The 12,002-nt window shown below is 43.3% G+C and overlaps 1 long non-coding RNA gene across 1 annotated transcript; it reads right to left on the reverse strand.

Annotated features, from left to right (window-relative positions):
• Positions 1-4,798: 4,798 nt before the first annotated feature.
• Positions 4,799-10,423, reverse strand: LOC129463442 (uncharacterized). Its single transcript, XR_008651182.2, has 4 exons — positions 10,362-10,423; positions 8,731-8,854; positions 8,326-8,394; positions 4,799-6,261 (listed from the first exon to the last, which is right to left on the reverse strand). It is a non-coding gene; the product is annotated as an uncharacterized lncRNA (long non-coding RNA).
• Positions 10,424-12,002: the final 1,579 nt, after the last annotated feature.

The raw sequence follows: 12,002 nt of genomic DNA on the forward strand, positions 1-12,002 counted from the left end.
CCCGGCCGCCCCATCCGGGAAGAAGTGAGGAGCGCCTCTGCCCGGCCACCCATCGTCTGGGAAGTGAGGAGCGCCTCTGCCCGGCCACCCACCGTCTGGGAAGTGAGGAGCGCCTCTGCCCGGCCGCCCCGTCCGGGAAGAAGTGAGGAGCGCCTCTGCCCGGCCGCCCCGTCCGGGAAGAAGTGAGGAGTGCCTCTGCCCGGCTGCCCCGTCCGGGAAGAAGTGAGGAGCGCCTCTTCCCGGCCACTCATCGTCTGGGAGGTGAGGAGCGCCTCTGCCCGGCCACCCGTCGTCTGGAAAGTGAGGAGCCCCTCTGCCCGGCTGCCCCATCTGGGAAGTGAGGAGCGCCTCTGCCCGGCCGCCCATCGTCTGGGAAGTGGGGAGCGCCTCTGCCCGACCACTCATCGTCTGGGAAGTGAGGAGCGCCTCTGCCCGGCCACCTATCGTCTGGGAAGAAGTGAGGAGCGTCTCTGCCTGGCCGCCCCGTCTGGGAAGTGAGGAGCCCCTCTGGCCGGCCGCCCCATGTCTGGGTAGAAGTGAGGAGCTCCTCTGCCTGGCCGCTCCGTCTGGGAGGTCTACCACGGAGGCCAGAAGCAATGTGGGGGCTGGACGTGGTGGCTCACGCCTGTGGTCCCGGCACTCTGGGGGGCGAGGCGGGTTGATCACTTCGGGCTAGGAGTTCGAGACCAGTCTGGCCAACTTGGCGAAACATGAAGAATACAACAGACAAACCAACCAACCAACTCAATGACAACAAAACAGGTCTACCCTGGAGTCATACTCTAATTTTTTCTATTTTCCTCCCTTTCTGATCCTTTATCCCACTTTCTTTTTCTTCCTCTTCCTTCTCCCTCTTCTTTGTCAAATAGAGGATTGAGTTATTATCACTGATCCATATAAAGTCCCTCTCTCATTTATTTTAACTCCCACCCCCATTTCTATTCCCCGACTTCCCATGTGCAACCTTCCTAATATGTTTGATACGCATCTTTTTGCTTTTATGTATTTTTAGAAAATGTTTATTGTTTTTGTATGCAAAAAAAATTAATTAAAAAAAAAAAAAGAAAAAAAAAAATACAAAATTAGCCAGGCGTGGTGGCACATGCCTCTAATCCCAGCTGCTGGGGAGGCTGAGACAGGAGAATCACTTGAACCTGGGAGGCGGAGGTTGCAGTGAGCCAAGATTGAGCCATTGCACTCCAGCCTGGGTGACAAGAGCAAAACTCCATCTCAAAAAACACACACACGCACAAACACACACACACACACACACACACACAAAACCAGAGTCCTGAAAGTTTCGTGAACCACAGACCTTAGAGATTTATTTGTAATCCCATTTTCATAATACTATGGTAACCACAAACTAAGGGGCCCAAGATTATCTCTGGAGAAGCTTCACAGAGCAGCCATTTGGGCTTTGATTAACTTATCATAGTTTGTCTTTAGCCCTAAGGCTTGTAGGCCCAGAAAGCTGATGCATCAGCATTTTGAGCAAGTGTTCCTTTCTCAGTGGGGAGAGTCACATTAACCCAGCTTTTAAGATTGATGTATAATTTAGAAAGTCAACCCATTTATTGACTGTGAGAAGTTATGGCATTAAGAACCAGAATACTAGAACCTCCATGATTAGCCCTTTCCTTGAGTACTCAAACTTTAAGGCAAGTCAACCCATACTTCAAATTTGTTTTGTAGGGCAGAATCTGAAAAGTAGGATTTAGATACATTGGATGTATAGTGGCATCAGGTTCAGTTGGCTTGAAACATCTAAACAGCATTCAGAATAATCTTGCCAATAGGACCAGAAATTTGTTAAGGTCTAGCAGCATGTTTTGCATTCATCTCTACTAAAAGAATGAATTTTCAGTGGTCCCAAAAATGCTCAATCAACCTCGAAGTCTGATGATGGAGCGAACATTCCCAGAGCGCCTGGATGGGCCCTGCCACTGTTTGCCTCTGGGAGTCTTCCTTTACCATCCTTCCATGGCAATGAGCTCCCTTTAGGGTAGACTCATTTTTTTCACAGAGCAATTCTTCCTTTTTAAAGGTGACTTTGCATAATTCTGCTCTGATCCTTCATGTCTTGTTGTCCGTTATTTCGAAGACCTAGGAAGCACTTTCCAATAAACTTCGAAGTGATGCTTAAAAAATAACCTTCTGCCTCTGCAGTGAAGGCAGGGCTGGCCTTATGAACAAGGTTGATGCTTGTAAGACCTGATAAAGGGAACGTCCTCCAGCCCAACTTCTTGGCATAAAAAGGAAAAAGTTGAATTTCTTTTCCTCTGCCAAATACTATAGATTCAGTCATTTCTTTTACTCAAATAGAAATGCCTCTGGGAGAGTAATACTATTCTCACCCTTCTGTCTCTCTCTGAGGTTTCACTGGGTGTGATGGAGGATGAAGCAGCCATCACAGTATTAAATACCTGAGTGGGTAGAGAGTATTGGGGCCTTAGGTCTTTGTTCCAAAGCCCACCATTTTAGACTGTATTTATCCTTTTTTTTTTTTTTTTTTTTTTTTTTCTTGAGAAAGGGTCTCTGTTGCCCAGGCTGGAGTGCAGTGGAGCAATCTCGGCTCACTGCAACCTCCATCTCCCTGATTCAAGCTATTCCCCTGCCTCAGCCTCCCGAGTAAGTGGGATTACAGGTGTGTGGCACTATGGCCAACTATTTTTTTTCTTTTCTTTTTTTTTTTTTTTTTGAATTTTTAGTAGACACTGGGTTTCACCATGTTGGCCAGATTTGTCTTGAACTCCCGACCTCAAGTGATCTGCCCGCCTTGGCCTCCCAAAGTGCTGAGATTACAGGCGTGAGCCATCTCATCCAGCCAGACTGTAGTTACCTTACATTGCCATGAAGTTGTTGGGAGAATAGGAATCTGCACATAGAGCAAAAAAATCCCAATAAATTATGAGAAGGCCGATGGGTGAAGGGTGAGGAGTGCAGCTGCATCTTGATTACTTAGGCTAATAGTTCTTGGAATATGTACCAACGGAAGTTATGAGTTTTCTCCCCATTGGATATAAATATTTAAATCATTGACAAGTGTGTCTTCGTGGAGATTGACACAGTGAAATGTTTCTCTGTCTTTAATGTGCACTCAGTAGGTCTGATGCAGAGTAGGCATTTTTCTTTTCTGGAGATGGGGGCGGATGTCTCACTATGTTGCCCAGGGTGGTGTTGAACTCCTAGGCTCAAGTGATCCTCTCACCTCAGCCTCCTGAGGAGCTGGGACTACAGGTGTGTGCCACCATGTCTGGCTAATTTTTAAATTCTTTGTGGAGATGGGGTTTCTCTATGTTGCCTAGGCTGGTCTCAAACTCCTGGGCTCAAGAGATCCTCCTGGGGTGCTGTGTACACTATTCGGGTGATGGGTATACCAAAATCTCAAAAATCACCACCAAAGAACTTATCCACGTAACCAAACACCACCTATTTCCCCGAAACTATTGAAATAATAATAAAGAAATCTGCTGGACGCGGTGGGTCACGCCTGTAATCCCAGCACTTTGGGAGGCCAAGGTGGGCAGATACCTGAGGTCAGGAGTTCGAGACCAGCCTGGCCAACATGGCAAAACCCCGTCTATACTAAAAGTACAAAAATCAGCTGAGCATGGTGGTGGGCGCCTGTAATCCCAGCTACTCAGGAGGCTGAGCCAGGAGAATCACTTGAACCTGGGAGGCGGAAGTTGCAGTGAGCTGATATCCTGCCACTGCACTCTAGCCTGGGCAACAAGAGCGAGACTCCGTCTCAAAAAAAAAAAAAAAGATAAAAAAGAAATCCTCCTGCCTTAACCTCCCAAAGTGCTGGGATTATAGTTATAGCCACCGTGCCCAGCTTAGAGTCTGCATTTTTGACAAGCTCCCAGCTGATGCTATGGGTCCATGGATTGCATATTGAGTAGCAAGGGCTGCAAGATCCCCTGAGGTCTATTCCCATCCTCTCAATTACCAGCCAAGTCAAAGCTCTTCCTTTTTCTTGCCATTTGTTGTGTTTTACCTGCTCTCTGTCTGCAGCTATTTTATTTCACAGAATCAACCATGTCGTATGGTAGAAAACCTTTCTCAGGCATGTGGATTTGCATGGCCTTGGAAACATTCAGTAATGGGGAAGTGTTGAACAACAAGGAAAAAATACTAGGGGGGATGGTACTGTGTGGGTGGAGAAGGAGAGAGAGTGGTGTGTGTGTGCGCGCTGCAAGGGTGGGGTAGGGAGGAAAAGGATATAATAGGTCTCACTGGAATGTGGAAATGTGTGTATGTAAAGAGACCTGTTAACTCATGTCTAAAATAGCATAACACCCCAGCATGGTTGGGCAAGTACAGTAGCAAAAGGGAAAAAAAAATCTAGGGAATGTCAAAGAATATCTTGGAATAATGTAACCCCACTTCATGGTTTCTTTTCTCTTCTTTGCTGTTGGTTGGATGTAGTTCTCTGCTGTTCAGAGTTTGCCCTGTTCCCTATCCTGTTTTGCAGGGATGAGGTGGAAGGCATTACAAAGGGAGAAATTTCTACTGTTTGTGGCCAAACAGTATTCAGGATGTCATTATTCCAGTTTCACTTAAGTCTTCTATCCAAAGTGTTATTATATAATTTATCTGCACAAATCCGATGTAACACCCTGACCTTCCTGACTTAGCTCTTTCTCTTTTTTAACCTTGTCTTTGTGCAGATTACACATTAACAGTGGAGAATTTTTTTCCCATTAAAAATAAAACTGCTTGGAATTTCACTGGTCAACTTTTCTCTTCATTTTAGTCACCCTCTCCCCATTTCAATTCTTTGGAGTCAGGAATTCCGTATGTATTTTATATTGTTATCGTTTTCTCTTATTAAGTTGTTTTCCACAATTATGCATCCTTTTACCAGGCTTTAGAGTACAAAGACATTTCAAAATAATGCAAATAACAAAATTTTAACTGATCAAATGGCAGTAAAAACACTTCAAAGAGTTTCCCTTGGAGAAGTTTTTTGAAAACATAATCTTTCACCAGAAAACTCAGAAAGTGTATGTTAGGCCTGTCTTTAACATCATTTTCTGTGATATCTTTTCTTCATGATGGTAAGAAAAAGAATATATAGTAACTAAAACAAGGAAGACTGTTAGATGTATTGCAATTGTGATAAAACTCCAATGTTCAAATGTGGATTTTGTTTCGTTTCTCTGTTTCGCTATAGGGTTTACATTTCACGTCTGCCTGTGCAGTTCTGTGGCTTAGACATCTCTGGAAAGTTTGTATTTGTTCGGAAGAAAGTGGCTTTTATGGAGATGTCACTGGGAAATGTTACTTTTGATTGCTTGGACTACTTAGGCTTTTATGTGTGTAAAGTGCCACATAATCCCATCAGTGGTTATTCCTCATAAACAATTTCATGACTTAATTTATTATTGCTACATCCATTTTATAGATGGTAATACCAAGGAATGAGTTACAGGAGAGTTGAAATTAGCACCTACAATCATAAAGGTTTCCCAGACATTTGTTTAGTTTAAACTATAGACTGCAAAAGTGTTTCTTTGTGCCAAATATCTGATAAAAAGTGAAATATCTGGGGGCTCAGCATCTCTAGGGTTGTGTCTGGGTATGTAAAGGAAAAATGAGATCTGAATCAGTTATATAATGTCATTGAGAAAAAAAAAATCTCTTGAAGTGGGAAAATTGTGGGTGCCTTTAGCTCAATGGTCCTCCCCGGCAAACAAAATCTGCCAGATCATTGCTCAACTTGAATTTGTTTTCGTAAACATGGCTATCTGTTACAGCGCCACAAACAGCTGCCTTCCACGTTCTTTTCATTTTCCTTTAAATCCTGAAAATGTGTCAATCAGATCTTGATGGTCACCTTAAGATTATACTGCTGTGACCTCAGAGAACCAGACAGTCTATGTGTAGAATGAACTGGGTAGAGGTATCTTGACAGTCCTGTTCTATTTGCCTACAGCCATTAGTATTGGCTTTAGAAAGTGTATTCTAAAGTGAATGAGCTGGTAGGATCAGTGTGCTTTGCTGTTCTCAGGGGAATTTTTCATAGCCCTTCATCAAATGTGCAGTATCAGAGATTCGCAATGACAGCCGGACTCTTAACTTCAATAAGGACATAAGCAGCATGGGGCAGAGGACATAGAGAGGCAAAGGAGGGTTATGTCTTACTACAGTGCTCTTGCTGCTCCCTAACATGATGTAGGATCCTCAGTTCTTCCTCCCCGTCGACATCTGGATTTTAGTCGTGTAAGACCCATTTGGGACTTCTGACCGCCAGAACTGTAAGACAATGAAGTCACTAGGTGTGTGGGAACTTGTAACAGCAGTAATAGGAAACTAACCCAGGCACTTTTTGCCTTCATGGGCTCTTTCCTCCAGTGAAAAAGTAAAAAATTGTATTTTATGATCATGTTGATATAAAGATGAATATGGTATATATTAAAAAGGCTTTCTAGGCTGGGCGCGGTGGCTCACGCCTGTAATCTCAGCACTTTAGGAGGCCAAGGCAGGTGGATCAGAAGGTCAGGAGTTCAAGACCAGCCTGGCCAAGATGGTGAAACTCCATCTCTACTAAAAATACAAAAAATTAGCTGGGCGTGGTGGCGGGCACCTGTCATCCCAGCTACTCAGGAGGCTGAGGCAGAGAATTGCTTAAACCTGGGAGGCGGAGCTTGCCGTGAGCCGAGATCCCGCCACTGTACTCCAGCCTGGGTGACAGAGCAACACTCTGTCTAAACAAACAAAAAAATTTCTTTGACCTAAAAGTTCCTTTTTTTCTTCTGATTTCAAAAGAAATTAAAACATTTTCATGGGCACCTAAAAGTATCACGGCCTCTGAGCACGATGTCAGGTGAGCCTCACGGATAGGTCTGCTCTGCGTAGGAGTTGCTCTGTCCAAATCTTTCCCACCGTTCATGCTCTGGATCTAGCGTAGCCGGGTGCATGCCATCTGAGGGATTTCAGAGATACTGACCTCTCATTCTGTTGTCTAGTTTCCTGATGTTTGAATGGGAGGGCACTTTACATGGGTGGAGATATATATTTTGAGAAAGAAGAAGTTATTCAGAGTGTGTCTTCAGTCGCATGACATCAGGATTGCCCCCTTACAATACACACGGTAACCAGACAATACATTCTAGTTGAGTGAAGAATTGTGACAAGATTTTTGTCTTTTAGTTCTGTTTCTTGGAAGATTTTGCACAATCAATATACCTTTGTTTACCTATCTTGCAAATAAAAGATAGAATAGATTTTTTGTTTGTTTATTTGTTTGTTTGAAAAGGAGTCTCACTCTGTTACCCAGGCTGGAATGCAGTGGCATGATCTTGGCTCACTGCAATCTCTGCCTCCCAGGTTCTGCGATCTTGGTTCACTGCAACCTCCACCTTTCAGGTTCAAGCAATTCTCCTGCCTCAGCCTCCCGAGGAGTAGCAGGCGTGTGCCACCATGACTATCTATTACATTTTTATTTTTTTGTAGAGATGGGATCTCCCTATGTTGTCCAGGCTGGTCTCAAATTCCTGGGTTCAAGCAATCCTCCCATCTCAGCCTCCAAAAGTGCTGGGATTACGGGTGTGAGCCACTGTACCCAGCCCTTAGAATAAATTACTTGTTAAAATTTGGAGAGAGGCCGGGCGCGGTGGCTCACGCCTGTAATCCCAGCACTTTAGGAGGCCGAGGCAGGAGGATCATGAGGTCAGGAGATAGAGACCATCCTGGCTAACATGGTGAAGCCCCATCTCTACTAAAAAATATAAAAATTAGCCGGGCGTGGTGGTGGGCACCTGTAGTCCCAGCTACTCGGGAGGCTGAGGCAGGAGAATGGTGTGAACCCAGGAGGCGGAGCTTGCAGTGAGCCAAGATCGTGCCACTGCACTCCAGCCTGGGTGACACAGCAAGACTCCACCATAAAAAAAAAAAAAATTTTTTGGAGACAGATGTGATAATAATGTCAATAATCCTTATGTAATCGCATCCATAGGTTGCAAAACACTTTCATGTACATTATCTCTTTCGATAATCTGTAAAGTCACGTAAGATCTTAGGAGGAAAAATGCTTTATATTTATATAAAAATATTAATAGTAACAGTGGTTTTAATTTTAGATAAATCATTTGTCATTTATAATTCTATGAAGAAAAATGCTATGAAACACAATTATATATCTGACTTTTGTCACTCTATAATTTGGCCTATGCTCTCAGATGTAAGCAAAAATGCAAAACAACATTTGTACTCCTTACTCATATATACTACTTTCCACACTTTGCCTCTGTGAAAAATGCTACATTTCAAGCTCATGACTACAAGCGTTAATGCTGTGAATTGGAAATTACAACATACCTCATTGCATACTCCATTAACTGTTTCCACTTCTCCGACAATTGGAAGCCAGAAAGGCTTGATTTCTAGCTAAAAAGCAAAGCTAGATTGAGGGAAGTTCAGAGACGCGATGAAGGAACCGGTGACCAGAGTCCCTTGCTGCTTATGGAGCCCACAAGAATAAAGATAGTCGCTTTTCAGAATTACAATTCTAATTCAGGATTTGTGGAGTTTACTCTAATTTGGTGCTGTTCTGGAAAAGGCTATGTCGAAAAGAATTTGTTTCTAGAGATTTTCAGGAAAGTAGCCAATTCAAACTGCTCAACCCTGTGAGATCATTCCTGGCTGGTAGCAAGAACTTTCTGTCATGTGGGGCTTGCTTGGGAGTGAAGAGTACCCACATATCCACTGCTTCTGAATTCATACCTGTCGGGGTTTATATGCACACGTACACACCAGCATCTGGGTCTTCATATCCGCTTTTCACACTGATCGTGTGAACTGATTCACAAGCCTTCAAGTATCCTAGTTAGACCAATTTAGTCCAGCTCTGAAAGAATAGATAGGTAAGATAGACTGTCACATTCCATCAAGGTAATTTCTAATTTCACAATTGAGGTTTTAATAGGACGTCTGGCCTATTAAGGTCTTTTACTCTGTTCAAGAGCAACCAAACACCGCTGCCAATTCTATCATTAAGAAGAGCAAGCTGCTGTTCAGCGACCCTCCCCTCAGCTGCCCTTCCGTCTTGCGGCCTTCCCAGCCTGCCTATGGTTAGGCGCATTTTAAAAAGTTGCACTCATTCTAGCTACACCCTGCCACACCTCCAAGCCTGAGGATGCTTTCGTCTGAGTTCCCAGCAGTCTTAAAGCTTTGCCAACAGCAGACGGAGGTATCACGCTGAGCCCTGTGGAGAGAAAGCCTTGCACTGTGCGAGTGACCCATTTGGCACCAGAGAGGGGGAGGGGAAGAGAAATCCTGATGGGCTCCAGGGGCTCCTCATCCATCTACTTCCCCTAGGATCCCCTCCTGGAGGGCTCTTGCAAACACAGTTGCCCCGCCACGGTGGAGGTTCATCAACAGAAACCCACGAAACAAGGCCATGCCCTGTGGCACTCTGAGTCAGTCCCACAGCGTGATTTACCAGCTCTCTGAAAAAAGAAATCTGCTAGGACCTGGGCTGGAACCGTAAGACGTAAAGATGTCAAGTTGAAAAACCTAGGGTGGGCCCAAACCTCCAACTCCCCAGCCCCGATTCCCACCCTGGGAAAATCATTCCAGTGTAAACATTTCTTTTTACATTTAGTATATCTGTGCAAGAAAAACTACTTTATCACTCAACATTAATAACATTCACTTTGAACCTTAATTCTGAAAACCACAGAATTTTTAAAATGCTGTAAATAGCTGACATGGGTGTTCTTCCCTTGCTTTCAAAGGAATTGTTTTTGTAATTACTGAGCAGGGTGAAGCTGAATTTCCCCTGCAGTAAACAGGAGAGTGTGTAATGAGATATCTTAACTAAAAACATTAATCATATTCAGATTAATTAATAATAGAAAACTTTCAGGACATTCTTAATGCTTGAAAAAAAACTTTTATTTTTTGAAGTTGTTAGGTCTCCATTCTAGTTCTGAGTACAAATAAATGCCTGACATATGCTCTAAGCCAAATTCCAAAATGTAGCAAAAACAGTGCCTGCATATTTGGCAGGAATTTAAACCAGTTCAGGTCAGTGTCTGTTTCTGCCCAAAGAAGAGTTTCTGCATTTACACTGAGCTAGGAAAATAACACAGGAAAACATGGGAAACAACATGGAATATTGTAAGCTCCAGGGCCCGGCTGGCCAAAGAATAATGTTTGGGGCAACTCTGAAATTACCGCCCAGGCTGCAGTTTGGGTTTGCATAGCGTTTTGGAGGACGGTGAGCAAGAGAGAAAGTACTGATTGCATTGTTGTAAGGAAATTGCCTTCCCCCTTCTAAAGCTCTCACCTTGCAAATCACCCCCTCTTAGCAAAAGCACATCTTACTTGTTAACTCTTCCCCTGCTACTAACCTTTTCAATCATCCCCCTTCATCATTGCAGAATGGCCTTTGGAACAAAGCAGCATTTTAAAGCCTTTCCCACTAAAAGTTTGCCCCTCCCCCCTTTTAAAGAGGCAGTGTGGGGGTAATTTTCTTTCTTCCTTTCTTTTTTTTTTTTTTTGTTGTTGTTTTTTAAATTTGTTTTTCTGCAGTCTACTCTTGTAAGGCTGTCATTGTTTGGGGGCTGATGGGTATTTCTTCAGAGATACCATCATATCGCTTGTTATTGTAACACTTATTGGTGATAAAGTTCAGACTAAAAATTAAGCAGCTGCAATGTAGCAGCACAAATTAGTTTAATGTAAGCAGTCAGGAGCAGCTGGCTGGCTCAGGACTTGAATTTAGCTGTGGGGGGAAGGGTTCTGTGACGCTGACAGTGTTTTTTTCCTTTACATAAACATTTTTGGCTGTTGCAGCTTTTGTGCTGATCATGTGACAGTGTCCCTAGGCAGATAATTTATTTCTGTGGCTTTCATGAGCAATCATTAACCTTCAGTCACCGAGTTTGCTTTTTGCTTTGTGGCATTTGTTATTATTTTATTATTATTATTATTTTTCATATACTAACTAGTTTAATTCAGAAAGTGTCAGGAGAAAATTACAACCAATTTACAATAGACTGCAATGCATAATACTTATGTTTCTATTAAAGCAGACCTTGCTTATAAGACCATTCTCATGGCTTTGCGGGGGTTTGTGGATCAGGATAATTATTTTCAGTGTGTCTGTCGTTAGGATGCTCCTTTAGTATCCTCTTCTGATTGCCAGGCCTCTGCAAGCTGGCCTTGGAGAAACTCAATTTGGAGATCAACCTTTGGCAGTCTTCATCTACTCGCTAGGAGGCTGGAACCCCAAAGGGGTTAGAAATTGGGCTTCTGGAGACAGGCACTACTTGGGTCCCTTCTTCCTTCAACAACTGACACACCAGCCTTCAGTAAACAGTGTGGCCATTTGTAGTGAATAACTGGAGCTGGAATATATTGGGGTTGAAAAACAAAGGAAATTAGAAACAGTGTCCTGCATAAATCAGAAGGGGGTGGGGGACAGAAAAGTATCATTTCTGACATCTACTAATCACGCTGACCCTGTTTTCTGAATTTATCTGTTTTGTCCTTCTCAGATCTGTTTATGTTGCTCAGCCATTTCTGCCAACCAGTAATTCAGGAGTGAAATGCACAGGGTCACTCTTTGGTGTCTATCATACATGATATCTTCAGACACTTTCAGAATGCCGATTATCTCGTGGGTATTGTGTGGGCCCTGTTAGATATTCATTTATTCATTCTCTCATGGTGCAGGGTTGGTAGGGGGAGCACTTGGGACTGCTTGCACAGAGGGATTTGATAAAGTGTATTTATAAGCCCCAGTGTACTGTGTTTGGTGAAAAATAACAGAAAGACGTAACTCCTTTTCTGTTTTCTTCATTTAGAATATTCCAATCATGAGAGTTATTTCATAATTAATATATAGAATGCAGCATGAAAATTCAATGTTTCCAAATGTTTGATTCAAAAGCTAAAAAAAATAGGAGAAATTGATCATTGTCAGTCTTTAAACATTTTAAAGCACCCTCAACAGACTAGGTACTACCTACGCTGAATGGGAAGAAGAG

The sequence above is a fragment of the Symphalangus syndactylus genome, chromosome 2 (assembly GCF_028878055.3).
Source record: "Symphalangus syndactylus isolate Jambi chromosome 2, NHGRI_mSymSyn1-v2.1_pri, whole genome shotgun sequence".
In the NCBI taxonomy this organism is placed as follows: Eukaryota; Metazoa; Chordata; class Mammalia; order Primates; family Hylobatidae; genus Symphalangus; species Symphalangus syndactylus.